This window comes from Tachysurus vachellii, chromosome 9 (assembly GCF_030014155.1).
Source record: "Tachysurus vachellii isolate PV-2020 chromosome 9, HZAU_Pvac_v1, whole genome shotgun sequence".
NCBI classification, from domain to species: Eukaryota; Metazoa; Chordata; class Actinopteri; order Siluriformes; family Bagridae; genus Tachysurus; species Tachysurus vachellii.
In genome coordinates, this window is record NC_083468.1 from 10,124,725 (window position 1) to 10,138,572 (window position 13,848).

At 37.7% G+C, this 13,848-nt stretch overlaps 1 long non-coding RNA gene across 1 annotated transcript; it reads left to right on the top strand.

The window, feature by feature from the left end:
* Positions 1-1,633: 1,633 nt before the first annotated feature.
* LOC132851050 (uncharacterized) lies at positions 1,634-9,022 on the top strand. The gene is made up of 3 exons (XR_009649007.1): positions 1,634-1,718; positions 8,241-8,311; positions 8,901-9,022. It is a non-coding gene; the product is annotated as an uncharacterized LOC132851050 (long non-coding RNA).
* Positions 9,023-13,848: the final 4,826 nt, after the last annotated feature.

Here is a 13,848-nt window from a genome sequence, read left to right on the forward strand (position 1 = left end):
GTAAAGAAAGGAAATGAGAAGCACTGCAGTTACTATCTCATTCTCTCTCTCTCTCTCTCTCTCTCTCTCTCTCTCTCTCTCTCTCTCTCTCTCTCTCTCTCTCTCTCTCTCTCTCACACACACACACACACACACACACACTCACTCAATAAGGTGTTGGGCCACCATCAATACTTTAGTTTGTTTGGTTTGCCCAGGCTCAGTTGAATGCTGTTGAATCAGTTGTTGGCTCAGTTGAATGCTGGAAAAAGATCAGGTGATTTTTTTTGGTAATCTTCAGATGTCCACTGTTGGTGAGTCTGTGCCAATGATAGCCTTAGATTCCTGTTCTACAATCTATTAAAGTTCCTCTGACCCCTCTAATTAACAAAGCCTTTCCACTTACAAGTCCGTAACTCACTCTATGACACTTTTTTGTTTTTCAGACCATTCTGTGTGAACTCTAGTGACTGTCACTGAGTTCACACTCTCCCCCTTTGATATGAACACTAACTGAAGCTTTGGGCCTCTATCTGCACGAGTGTATGCATTGTGATGTTGTCATGTGATTAGATATCCGCATATATGATCAGACGTATAGGTGTAAATAGTGAACTGGATGGTGACTCGATATTTTCATATATTAAATACCAAATGGTTAATTGGTAGATCATTTCAACTGATCTTTTAAAGGATGACTCTCATGTCTAATGGTATATATTTAAGTTACATTTAACCAGTGCTCCCACATTTGTGTTAAAGTAAAGTAATGCATTTCCATCTGCTATGTATAGATGGGGGAATTCATTCACTCCTTCATCTTAAGTAAACACTTTTCCCTTCTCTGGAATGTGGTAGATGTGTATACTGGAAACACTGGGTATGAGCCAGAAATACATCCCTGTAGATGGGATAAAACCACTGAAGGAACATGAACCATAAAAGGATCTAACCATGAATGAAGGAGCTGTAAGGCAGCAACACCTCCCACTGCACCATCATTGTGCCATGATAGAGAAATTAGAAGATTGAAATGCAATTTGAGCACACAATTAAATGTGCTTCTGTTAAAACATTTGTCATTGCATCTGAAATCTTCAATCTGATTCCTCATCTAGCAAAATTCACTCAAGTTCATAATGTTATAAAGTGTGCCTTAAAATGCAGAAAGGTGCTCAACCAAGGGGAAGTGAACGACCCTGTGTGAAAAAGCAAGGGACTTTAAGCACTGGTGGGAGGAGGCTTGGTCTTGTATGACATTCTTAAACATGATTGGTTGATTCTTTATGCCTTCAGAGTGCCATTGACTGTTTTTTTTCTTCCTTTATCCTTCTATCCCATTCATACCCCTGTAGGAGTCTTAGCAACTTCAGCACAAGGATAGGCGCCTCAGTATTCCTCATCTGATATAATCCACTTTCAAGGATTAGATACAGAAATGACAAATAACATCATTTAAATCTAATTCATTTTGTTTCACACCTGTGTAAACAGCATCCAGGGTTTGGATGCACCATGGTACACTGGTGGAATTTGTATATTTGTGCATTTGGATGTGTGTTTTATATATTCGTCTGTCTTTCGGAAACAAAAAAGCTACCAGTTGGATTAATATCACCTGGAAACTCACATATTCAGAGTAACTCAGACTTTAATTTCACAGCTCTTAAACACACGAGAGGACTGAAACACATGCAGTACAACACCAACAGAACAAGAATACAGATTGATTTAATTGGGTGAGTGTGTATGTTAATGTAATTCTATTATAATACATTGTTTTTACCCAGAAATGTGTATTTGTATTGAAATACATTCAGTATATACATGAGTATTATATGAGTTAATATTATCTGCTTAGTTGAAGAACCAACTTAACAAAAGAAGTCAAATGTACATAATGCTTCCTTTATGCTTCCTGATATTTTTAAATTAAATGTAATGAAAAAAATCAGCTTATTTGTATTTGCAGTTGGATTACTTCTTATCTATCTATCTATCTATCTATCTATCTATCTATCTATCTATCTATCTATCTATCCATCCATCCATCCATCCATCCATCCATCCATCCATCCATGTATACATTTTTGGGAAGTCATAATTACGACATCAGGTGTGTTCAAGTCACTTAGTTTTGGAGCAAAATAGAGATGTATCTTTTGTTAATTACAAAAAAATACAGCACGGCTTTTTGACTTCTCAAAAATGGCTAAACTGAAATTAACTTCTAAGACCAGTAACTAAACTAAGTATACCATCAACTACAAATGTTGCATCCATTGAATCTATCATGTATTTGTACCTTTTACTTCGAAACTCATAGAAAATCCAGTTTCCTGCTTGTAGTTACAAATTTGAACTGTTACCAAATACATACACACACACACACACACACACACACAAACACACACACACACACAAACACACACACATTCAACTGTGTGAACTGCACTTGCACATTCACTCAGTTACTGTTTGCGCACCACATTTCAATACCTCATCCAACTGCTGCTATAACTTAAGTGTATATACAGTATGTTTACAAGAACTATGTTTGTTTTCAATCCTCTATTTTTGCACATCGTACAGAATGCACACTGGTCAGCGCTATTTTGTTAATTTTTGCCTGATGCTGTTTGCGCTAGGTTGCACACGATGTACTGTATGTGTCCAGGACAACTTACTTTAAGTCCTTAGCTCTGTGCTTTATGTAGCACTTTGATGTTCTATGTAACACAATGGTCTGTTGAAACGTTGATTCATTACACTGTGTACTGCATTAGCTATATATAGTTGAAATGACAGAAATGTCAAAAGCTTCTTCACTTGACTTGACTTGTGTCGTTCATGTGTGTTCACTCATATTTTCGGTCTTAAATGAGCGCACCACAATTAAATAATGGAAGCATGGGGGGAGGAGTCACCTAGCATTGGTTTGAGGATGTTCTCACTACATACTGTATGTTGATTCTAACTAAGCTTTACATCATCTCTGAATGTGGGACAATGGAGCAATCTGAAACAGTTGGGATATCTTATCCTAAAACAGAAGATGCCGTCCAGTATGAACAACCTTGATGTTAATACATGGAACTAACATATCACAAGGCTGTTTTCAATAAATTGTTATATTAATAACTATGGATAAATTGCAATGGATTAGCTAGCTAGCTACAATATATGCGGAGTGTCATTGGCTAAATCTCACCATGATATCCTACTTCTAAGTACATGTTACATGTCTATTTTGTTTTTCTGATTTTCTTCATCTTTAAAGCTACTTTTTAGTATTTTTATCTGAGTTATCATGACAAACTCTTGGAAGAGGAACACCAATGCAGTTAAATTACTTCTACACATGTTATATGTTGGTTTTTGCTATCATTAAAGCAACAGTTAAAAAGACTTTTCACACATTTCTGCAGTCCATGCCTGCACCAGTGCATTAATACTAAGAAACTTCATGCAAATCTTTCAAAGATTCTATTCAATTTGTTGTCAGTAATATAATTTGTAATAAAATTTTTGTATTCAATTTTAAAGGAATACAAAACAGGAGCCTTTTTATTAGTGGTTTCAGACTCTTGGACCTAATTTTATATGGAGTTTTTCAGATGCCTCAAACAGAGGATCAAACAAGTATAGTTTTTTTTTAACATGCCAAAAAAAGCACTTGATAGATTTATCCTTCTATAAAGATGAAAGTGGAAAACTCCCCCACAAAAAAAGCCATGAACAAGAGCTAGCTTTTATCTTCCTTTATAACTAACCCTCATTGAGGACTAACCGTCATGAAAGGACAAGTCTCTAAATCAATTTCTGAATCAATCTATTCACTGAAGCTGTGAATAGAGCTAATAAATGCTAATGCTAATAAAGCTAACACACACCCCAGTTTAGCATTGTACAGACTGCATGTGTAAATAATCATACACCTTTTAGTGTCTCAAAAACACTTAAATATGTGGGTTCTGACTCTGTATAACATATTGTTATTTGCAATAAATGTATGACATCAAAAAGCTAAAATAAAAAAGTAATAGTGGCCATCTTCCTCAATTCGTGAGCACATAATTTACTATCACTCTGCTCAAGCATCAGATCCAGACAGGAATGTAGCTATAGGTCTATATTAGCTCAATTTTTTTAGGGTGTGTGATCATTTATGCATACTGTTAGGTGTTTAAGAACAACATCTTAGCTAACCGATTTCCTCACTAACAACGATTTTTTGCCTCATTCAAGTGAATTGGCACAAAAGACAATCGTCTAAGTGTTTGCTTCCCAAGCCTTTAAGATGACAATAAACTTAGTGCCATACAAATATTAGCCTGCTAACATTTGCACAGGAGCTAGGTAACAATTCAAATCCTTAGACAAGGTATTTATATAGATAGGGTGTTTACAAGAGTAGGTAATATGTTAGCCAATTTAAGGCCCTGTTCTAAATGTTTGAACACGCAAAACAAGTTCTAATAAAATGATTAAGCTTACTGTAACTATAATTATCCACACACAATTGTGGTCTTTTTGTATAAAATATCCCTTTCTCATCCTTCTTTCTCTCCATCTTTCTTTTAGCTGTCTTTCTCAAAGACATCTGCCAAATTAGCTATGCATACAACCCTGAGGTCAAAGGTAGCACACTATGGCAAAACCACAATAAAAACCACAACACTGTAACCAATTCACAAGTACAAGCTGCTGAAGGTTCTAGTTCATGTATAGCTAGTGGAAGGTTTTACTGCTTCACCTTTTTTGAACTATTGAGTTCGTGTTAGCATGCTAATTGCCCTTCTCTCAGAAACCAACTAGACAAACAGAGGTAGGCCAACTTGAGGACTCTTAATCAAATCCTGTTTACTCACTTGGTAAAAAAAAAAAGTAGTGTTAAAGTGTAGCTTTCGGTTGAATGGGTGGTGGCCCCTCATTCTTATTCATCACTTCTTATTCATCCTTTTAGTTTAACGTTGGGTGAGGGGTCAGTGTGGAGTGTTAATCTCACACTCAGACATGTCTTATAGGAGTGGATGCTTGTACACACATTAATTTGTGGTGATGGTTTTTACATGCACCTTGATATGTTTTTTTTAAATGAACTGGTGTATATATCATATGTTTGTCTACTATACAGTTTAGTACAATAAAAGTAAGTCCTTGCCTTATGTCCTATGTAATATACAGTGCTATAATTAAACCTTAGTCAAACGTCTTTAGGGTTTCTTGTTATTTATTGATTTATTATTTGATTTTATATCAAATCTTTGGTCAATTCTGTTCAATTCTTTATATCTGCTATAATGTGAGCTATAGCACCAAATGTTAACTGAATGATGTAAAAAATAATGAAACATTGGAATCATTGACAACTTGATTTATACTTGAAATAAAGAACATCATAACGGGATTATAGAAAACGAATCTATTGGTGGTAACAGTTACCCTAAGTATTTGTTTGTCTCTTTCTGCTTTTAATGAATCCCATAATCCCATCTAAAAAAATCTAATATCCTGCCTGCCTACCAATTCTTCCCCCACCCCTTCACACCCTGAGAACCTACAGTAGTGTCGAAACCCATGTCTAGTGAAGATTCATACAATCCCATTGGAGCCTCCCAAATTGGCAAGTTTTTAAAGTCCCATGCCCTATTCCCCCAAACCTAACAGAAATCACTCCTCAACCTGGGCAATGAACAGCAGCTGTCCTTCAAACCCTCAATCAAGAGCAGGCTAAGAGCCAGTGGGCACACCAGAAGCTGCTGCAGCCCACCACATTTCCAGCTGTGTCCCCTTACTACACATTAAGCTCACCAAGATGGCTTCCAAGGATGACTCAGAGGCCTTCCTGGAGCTGTTTGAGCATGCAACAGCTGTATGGGGATGCCCAGAGGAGGAATGAACTCTGTGACTTCTGCCTTTGCTATGGGGGAAGCCCAGATTGCCAGCCAGCAGCTGCTACCATGGACGCAGTTGGAGTATTCCAGCATAAAATGGGCAGTCATGCAGCACAAAGGCCAGTCATCTGAGGAGCACTGTCCAATAATTCTGGTTGCTGCAAGTCCCAGAGATTAGCCACCCATTTCACCGGTTGTTGATGTCAGGGGAGTGGGACACAGAACAAATCATCGAGCTGGTGGAACTTGGGCAGTTCAACACTTGACTCCTGAAAAGTATGCATCCCTGACTAAGCCATGCATCTGGTGGTGAACCTGCCTCCTTTCTGTCCACAACAGGCACTTGTTCATGCCCCTGCCACCACATAATTCCACTGATGGAGTCTCCTTTCCAAGATAATCTGTCACCACTGTCTGTGCCCCTGGTCTGTGAACTACCTCAAATTTGAAGTGGTAAGGCTAGTTTGAAAGGCTGAAATGCTAGATACCAAAAAGTAATCCATGTGTTGATAACATTCATGCAGTGGAGTCATTGGAGTGGAAGTGATCGGAATGGAGTCTAAAAGTGTGCGCTAGTAGGTACTATTAGAGGATGAGGATGGCCCACTTGCCAGGCACACGTTCTCGATCATGCTGTATTTGGTGTCTCTTATTGATAGCTTCCAGCTGATGTACAGCACAGAGTGCTCCTCCCTCTCCTCCATCTGGGACAAAACTGCCCCCAGCCCTCTGTCCAGTGAGTGCATCAGTCTGCAGAACAAAAGGAGAATGCAGCAGTATGCCCCAATATAAAACTGCTTTTATCTGGCAGAATGCCCACTTGGACAGCTCTGTTCACTGGATTGGATCTGGCAGTCCATTTTTAGGTAATTCGGTAATCTCAAAAATTATTTATAAACTTTTGATAATAGCCAGCCTGCCCCCACCCTATTTTAGACCTTGGGTCTTTTGAAGGATGCCATTGCTGATTTCTTTTTAAGCCCAAGTGGTAGCCCAGATACCATACTTCCACCCAATTAGCTGCATGCTTCTTTGGGTTTGTGGTGAGACCTGTTTACTGAAAGTGTGCTTAAAAGCACAGACTAAGCCCCTTCCTCCTTCCACACCCTTACACACCAGAGGTCTACATTTGGCACACCTATTTGGTTTAATGATTGCATGTCCTCAAGCTAGCATGGCCTAAACCCTGTTAATCCATTTTAGATAAACTCTATCTACCATGTTGAACACATGCTTCATTGAATGGGATAACACTCAGGGAAAACCATTTTTGTATGAACACTTAACTAAAATAAGCAATATAACAAATTGTATTTGTAACTAATAAAGTTAATTATCTTAGATTAATCTGGAGTATGTGTAATACCCCCACTGTGTAATACCCCCACATCTGTCTGCATACTGTGTTTATAATGTTCACAGTGTTTACAGTTTATTATAATTTTACTAAATAAATACATTTATAGTGGGGCACGGTGGCTTAGTGGTTAGCACGTTCACCTCACACCTCCAGGGTTGGGGGTTCGATTCCTGCCTCCGCCTTGTGTGGTTGGAGTTTGCATGTTCTACCCGTGCCTCGGGGATTCCTCCGGGTACTCCGGTTTCCTCCCCCCGGTCCAAAGACATGCATGGTAGGTTGATTGGCATCTCTGGAAAATTGTCCATAGTGTGTGAGTGTGTGTGTGCCCTGCGATGGGTTGGCACTCCGTCCAGGGTGTACCCTGCCTTGATGCCCGATGACGCCTGAGATAGGCACAGGTAGTTCGGATAAGCGGTAGAAGATGAATGAATGAAATACATTTATAATTGTACTTGTTATTTAGCTGTACCTGGTATAGATGCGTACAGCATTTTTATGCATATGAATATTCAAGATATTGAACCTTTCTTTGTTTTACCTTTTTGAAAATTCAAACACTTTTTATTTTCAGTGTTTAAAGAAAGAATGTTTTTAACATGGTCACCACAATATGTGTACTGATATTTTATGATTTCTCCTTGCAGTTTCTTGCTGCTAAGCCAAAGGCACTGCTAGCTTTACCTGTTAGCTAAATTAATCTTATCTATCTCTAATCCATCTCCAATGCAATAAATTCAAGCACCAAACCTTAAAATCTTTACTACAGTAGCTTTACCACATTTGTTAATGGGTTACCTTCTGCTTATTTCACTGAAGTGTTGCTTTAGTTAGACGCAGAGTCTAAAAATAACATACAGAACCTTAATCTCATTCTGATATGTCAGAATCTAATAAATATACAGGAGAAAATGCAGTACAAATAAATAACAAAATATAAAAACTAATTCCATCAGAAACAGCTAAAAATCCAATGAAAATCTTACAATCAATCTATTTTTCCATAGGCCAAACGTGTGTGGAACAAGATGCTGCTCTGGCTGGATTGTTCATCCCAAGACTAAGAAATGCACAAAATGTGAGTGATTAAGATTAAATGTATTGCCATCCTGATTTTTTGTTTCCGTTATTGAATTCTTTTCTCTACTATGTCACCTAACTTACTGCCCATTTTACTGACTGTCTGTTTTTCCAACTCTGTTGGAAAAATGTTGGAAAACTGTACTCGCAGTATGCATGGTGTCTCAGCCTGCAAAACCTTTCAAACCATTTAATAAAATATTCTCCAAGCTAAAGTTAAGAACCAAAACACTTATCAATGCATGTGTAAATTCATGAGGGGATGTGGTAGCTCAATGTTTAAGGTGTTGGGCTACTGATCGGAAGGTTATGGGTTCGAACTTCATGAAATATGAAGTGTGCACGTGAGCACACTTAGTGTTTTATCTGTGTTTTAATGTTTATATTACAAAACTGTACAGAAAAAAAAGATTTCAATAAAATAATGCTAAGCTCATTGGAATACATACTGCCTTAAAGTGGTAAATACATACGCAAAGGCAATGGTGTCAATGGAGTGTCAATAAAAAGAGCAACTAGGGTATTTATATCAATCTAACAAGCTTCTCTATCTGTCTGTCTGTCTGTCTGTGTGTCTGTCTGTGCAGCAAAGTGTTCTTCTCGTTGTTATAACAGATCTGGGTGCAGAAAGCGAAGCACATGTCTGTGCCATTTAGGTTTCCGGCATTGTAAAGAGAACCAAACCATCTCTTCATCTGAAATTACACCCACACCTGTAGATGTACCAGAAGCCACACCCACATACAGAACCACACCCTCAGTGCCACTCACACCAGCCACAACAGACCAAAAATCTATGGAGAAATATTCTGTACGCTGGAAGCCCCTAAGGTAAGAGACTATACCTCTTATTTTTATATATATATATAATATATATATATTATATAAATACCCATTCCAGGGTGTCCCCTGTTTTGTGTGCCGGGCTGAACTGGAAAGACTTCAGATTCAATGTGACTCTTACATTATAAGTGCTAAAGAAAATGGATGGATGGATGGATGGATGGATGGATGGATAGTAGTAAATGAAGTAAAAATGAATGAATGAATGAATGAATGAATATTATGACAGCAGTAAATTTCAAAATTTCCACTTTGGGAAATAGGTAAAACACAGTTTGACAAGGTTATTTTTATTTTAGCTGTCCACAAAGTGTATATGAGTTGAAAAATGTTTAGTAATGTTTCATACAAGCACCGGCTCACAATAACAGTTCAAAGAGAAATAATGTTTGTAAATGATACCGAATATCTCAATATATTTGATAATTCCCTTCTTATAAAAATTACTTAATTCACCTTGCAGTCAGTTTAATTATACATGTGTTACCAAGTACTTGTCTATAGGAGGCACTCTTATTCTCTATATTCTGTATTCTCTCTCATTTGAGCTTCAATGTCAAATCCAAACCGGAAATCTCACATTTGATATTTAAAAAGAATGTTTTGCTCTATCTCCCTTTCTATTGGTTCTTCTTCTTCTTCTTCTTCTTCTTCTTCTTCTCCTTCTTCTTCTTCTTCTTATTATTATTATTATTATTATTATACAACCTATATGTCTGTGTGCTGTTAGATCTTTGACACACAACATCCCACCCCTTACCAAGCTGGGAATGTACGGCATACTGATTAGTGTCCAAGGGGGCACATACAGTACCACACTTTGGTGGATTCAGGCTGCAATTATACCTTAATTTACCAAAGTCTGGTTCTGTGTGGGGGGGCACGGTGGCTTAGTGGTTAGCACGTTAGCACCCTCCAGGGTTGGGGGATCGATTCCCACCTCCGCCTTGTGTGTGCAGAGTTTGCATGTTCTCCCCGTGCCTCGGGGGTTTCCTCCGGGTACTCCGGTTTCCTCCCCCGGTCCAAAGACATGCATGGTAGGTTGATTGGCATCTCTGAAAAATTGTCCGTAGTGTGTGATTGCATGAGTGAATGAGAGTGTGTGTGTGTGCCCTGCGATGGGTTGGCACTCCGTCCAGGGTGTATCCTGCCTTGATGCCCGTGACCCGAGGTAGTTCGGATAAGCGGTAGAAAATGAGTGAGTGAGAATGAGTGGTTCTGTGTGATGCTTTGGGTGCAGCGTGCAGGGTGAAGTTAAAGTGTTTGCTTGGCTCTCTCCCTTTTATCCCTGCTCACTAGCTCACTGCATCAGAGATCAGTCATTAATGCAATTTAGCACAGGTGTGTGATTCTTACCACTCACTTCCCTTGTCTCCATTCACAAACCTGCATTTGATTCCACAGCGTCATAGCCAGTTTAAAAATTGAAGGTGAAATTAGGTAGACTTCTACAGCAGGATTAGATCAATGCCTCGAAATCCGCCTTGAGCTATTTCATGAAATAGAAGTTGATGCTTTCGGATTGATCCTCACAGTCTCCATGACATCATATGAAATATGTATGTAGATCCTAAACATGCTGCACATGCAAGATAGCATTAGAATTAGAAGTGTTCTGCATGAAAAAGTGGGTAAAATGTTCTTAAACAAGAATAGAAAGTCCAAGCTGGATACAAAAATCATTTGCAATACCTGCCAAAGTGGTTATTAGTACTGACAGTAATACTGACATTGTGCGGTATTGCATACAGTTTTTGGTCATTTTTGGTCATTCAGGTATAAAGTAGTTATGCAATCATTTGTTAATTGTTTTCAATAATATACATACAATAAGATACAGCATAAATTTCTTTCTTTAGAGCATGTTCACGTTAAACTGGGCTAATAGAAAACAATAGTCTTTACTGTGTGTCATACACGGATGTTGTGTTGAGTGAAGTCTGGTGTATTTGAGTGTGTTAATAAGGAAGGAAAGTCTTAACATAATGGAAATAAATTTTGACAATGAACCACCAAAAGGGTCAAACGAGAACAAAATAAACAAAAGAAATTTCCACTTCCTACTTTCTCACATCTAAAGATTATTTTTGGTAATAATATGAACAAAAAATGCATGCCACAATTCTTAAGGCCACATAAAGTGATGTGTTATTACTTTAATACTATGAGGCAATTTGAAATATAATTTTATTAAAACTATTCTGTTTATATACTATATAGGAGACATTTTACATTATTAATCATGTATCATTAGTAAGCAATGGGAAACAAGCTATACATAATTATACATAAAGCTATACATAATCCGAACACTCAGGTCACGGGGAGCCTGTGCCTATCTCAGGCGTCATCAGGCATCAAGGCAGGATACACCCTGGACGGAGTGCCAACCCATTGCAGGGCACACACACACACTCTCATTCACTCATGCAATCACACACTACGGACAATTTTCCAGAGATGCCAATCAACCTACCATGCATGTCTTTGGACCGGGGGAGGAAACCGGAGTACCCGGAGGAAACCCCTGAGGCACGGGGAGAACATGCAAACTCCAAACACACAAGGCGGAGGCGGGAATCGAACCCCCAACCCTGGAGGTGTGAGGCAAACATAAGACACCCTTGATGGTGTTATATTTGTTATATAATAATCTTATAATGAGAAATATTGTATTAAACATTTCTTCCTTCTTTCAAGATATCTTCACAAGATATCTGAACTATTAAACTGTTCAACCATAGGCCTATTTTTGGGGCTCTTTCTTGAAAACGACTTCTTAAAAAACTAATTAAATAATTGTGGTACTTAGAATATATATATATATATATATATATATATATATATATATATATATATATATATATATATATATATATATGTATTACCAGGTAATAAAATAAAAATAAGAAAAAAATAAAATAATTGGTGGTTAATAAAAAAGTGTTTAGTTTTTTTTCGTCACATGGTGATTATCCTTATACCACTGGAATCTGAGAATCTGGTTGTGCTTGTAATGTGTAATGACTGATTGCTTGTGTCAGATTGCGTGCACAATGTTTACATATTTTTTTCTCTCTGGTCATTTAGCCGCTTGGTGTTGGAATTGTGTTTTGTTTAGGTGGAAATGGTCTTTGTAGTCTTATGGCGGAGTTTCTTCCCGTGCTTCTGCTTTGCTGCATGTGTAGATACATTAAGACGCTTTATGATTAAGAAAGCATTTATAATTTCTGTCCTTACACTAGGGTGGATGGATTATTTTATTTTATATTAGAGGATAGAGTTGGATAGAGTTCATTTTGTTCATTTTTGGTGAGGCTCAGTGAAAATCCAGATGTGCTGCAGGGGTGTATGTTGGGTCTAAGCCAGAAGTCTTATGTCATGCTCACATTAACAAGGGGCCTCCCTCAAAACATGTTCTGTGTCTCCGTGATCCACCTTTCTGTGTGTTCACTACAGTAAATAGTGTAATGTAATTATTCTTGTTCTGTTTTTTATTTGCCCTAAGTCATAAATGACATCAGCATATTTTTAAACCTGAGACTTGAATGAAAAAAATATTTATTTTTTTTTGTACAGTGTACTTGGACTGGAGAGCTTTAGACCTGATGTCATGTTCCTTCTCATGAGTTTACATTGCCATGCCTCTAGTTACTCTCTGAGTAATGCCACAGGTCAACGTTTGGCTTTATTCACCAAAAAATGACGTAACAGCATTATGTCCATCTCTGTCCATGTATGTATACAGCTGGGATGGAAATCAGTTCACAATGTATGTGAAGTAATAGTCTAAATTACTTAGTATTATTACTAAAGTAATTTTTTTTTCTATTACTACATTCCTTAGAATACTTTATACATCTGCGCTAAACTTTATGTGTGTTCAAAATAGAGTTTTCATCCAAATAGAGTGTTAGAGATGTTTTTACACAGTTACGAACAAACTGGAACACACACACAAACTCACACACACACACACACACGCACACACATGCACACACTCTCTATACTCTTACTTTAGAATTGATGCAAGGCTTACACCAATTATCTTATTATACTAACTGAATATAAAGAAATTCTTCAGATGTAAAACATGATGTGTTGCTGAACAAATACTAATAAAAAGATGCTGGTGTTTGGTTGTTTTTACTTTATCCAGATGAGCAGTCAGATATGAATCTTGTAGGTGCAAGCAAGTGGCCATATATGTAGTTATATTGAAAGTCTACATTTATTGTGAACATGTGAACATTTTCAGTGATACCGTTCATCCTTAGTAACTGCCTGAGTAGCTCGGGCTACTTGTTTGCTTTATTTGGGATATAGAACTAGAAAAAAGGACACACCCACTTTGAGTTTAAATCTAAATACAAATAGAGATACAGAATACAGACATGTTTTACATATTTCCATTCAGCTTGTGGGTTGTGGTCTTCTTTACTACACACCTTTACAATACCTGGCAATGTCAGACCCTCATTCTGAAATTGTGTGTGTGTGTGTTTGTGTGTGTGTGTGTGTGTGTGTGTGTGTGTGTGACTAACTGACCGACTCTCTTCCAGTCAAAAAGAGGCCCAGGTGATGCTGATAAGAAAAGCTTTAATCAGAGCAGTAGGAGGGAATAAAATTGCTAACATCCTGCTAAAACACATTGACGCAGAGAGAAACAGATTACAGTCCTGCAACTCCACT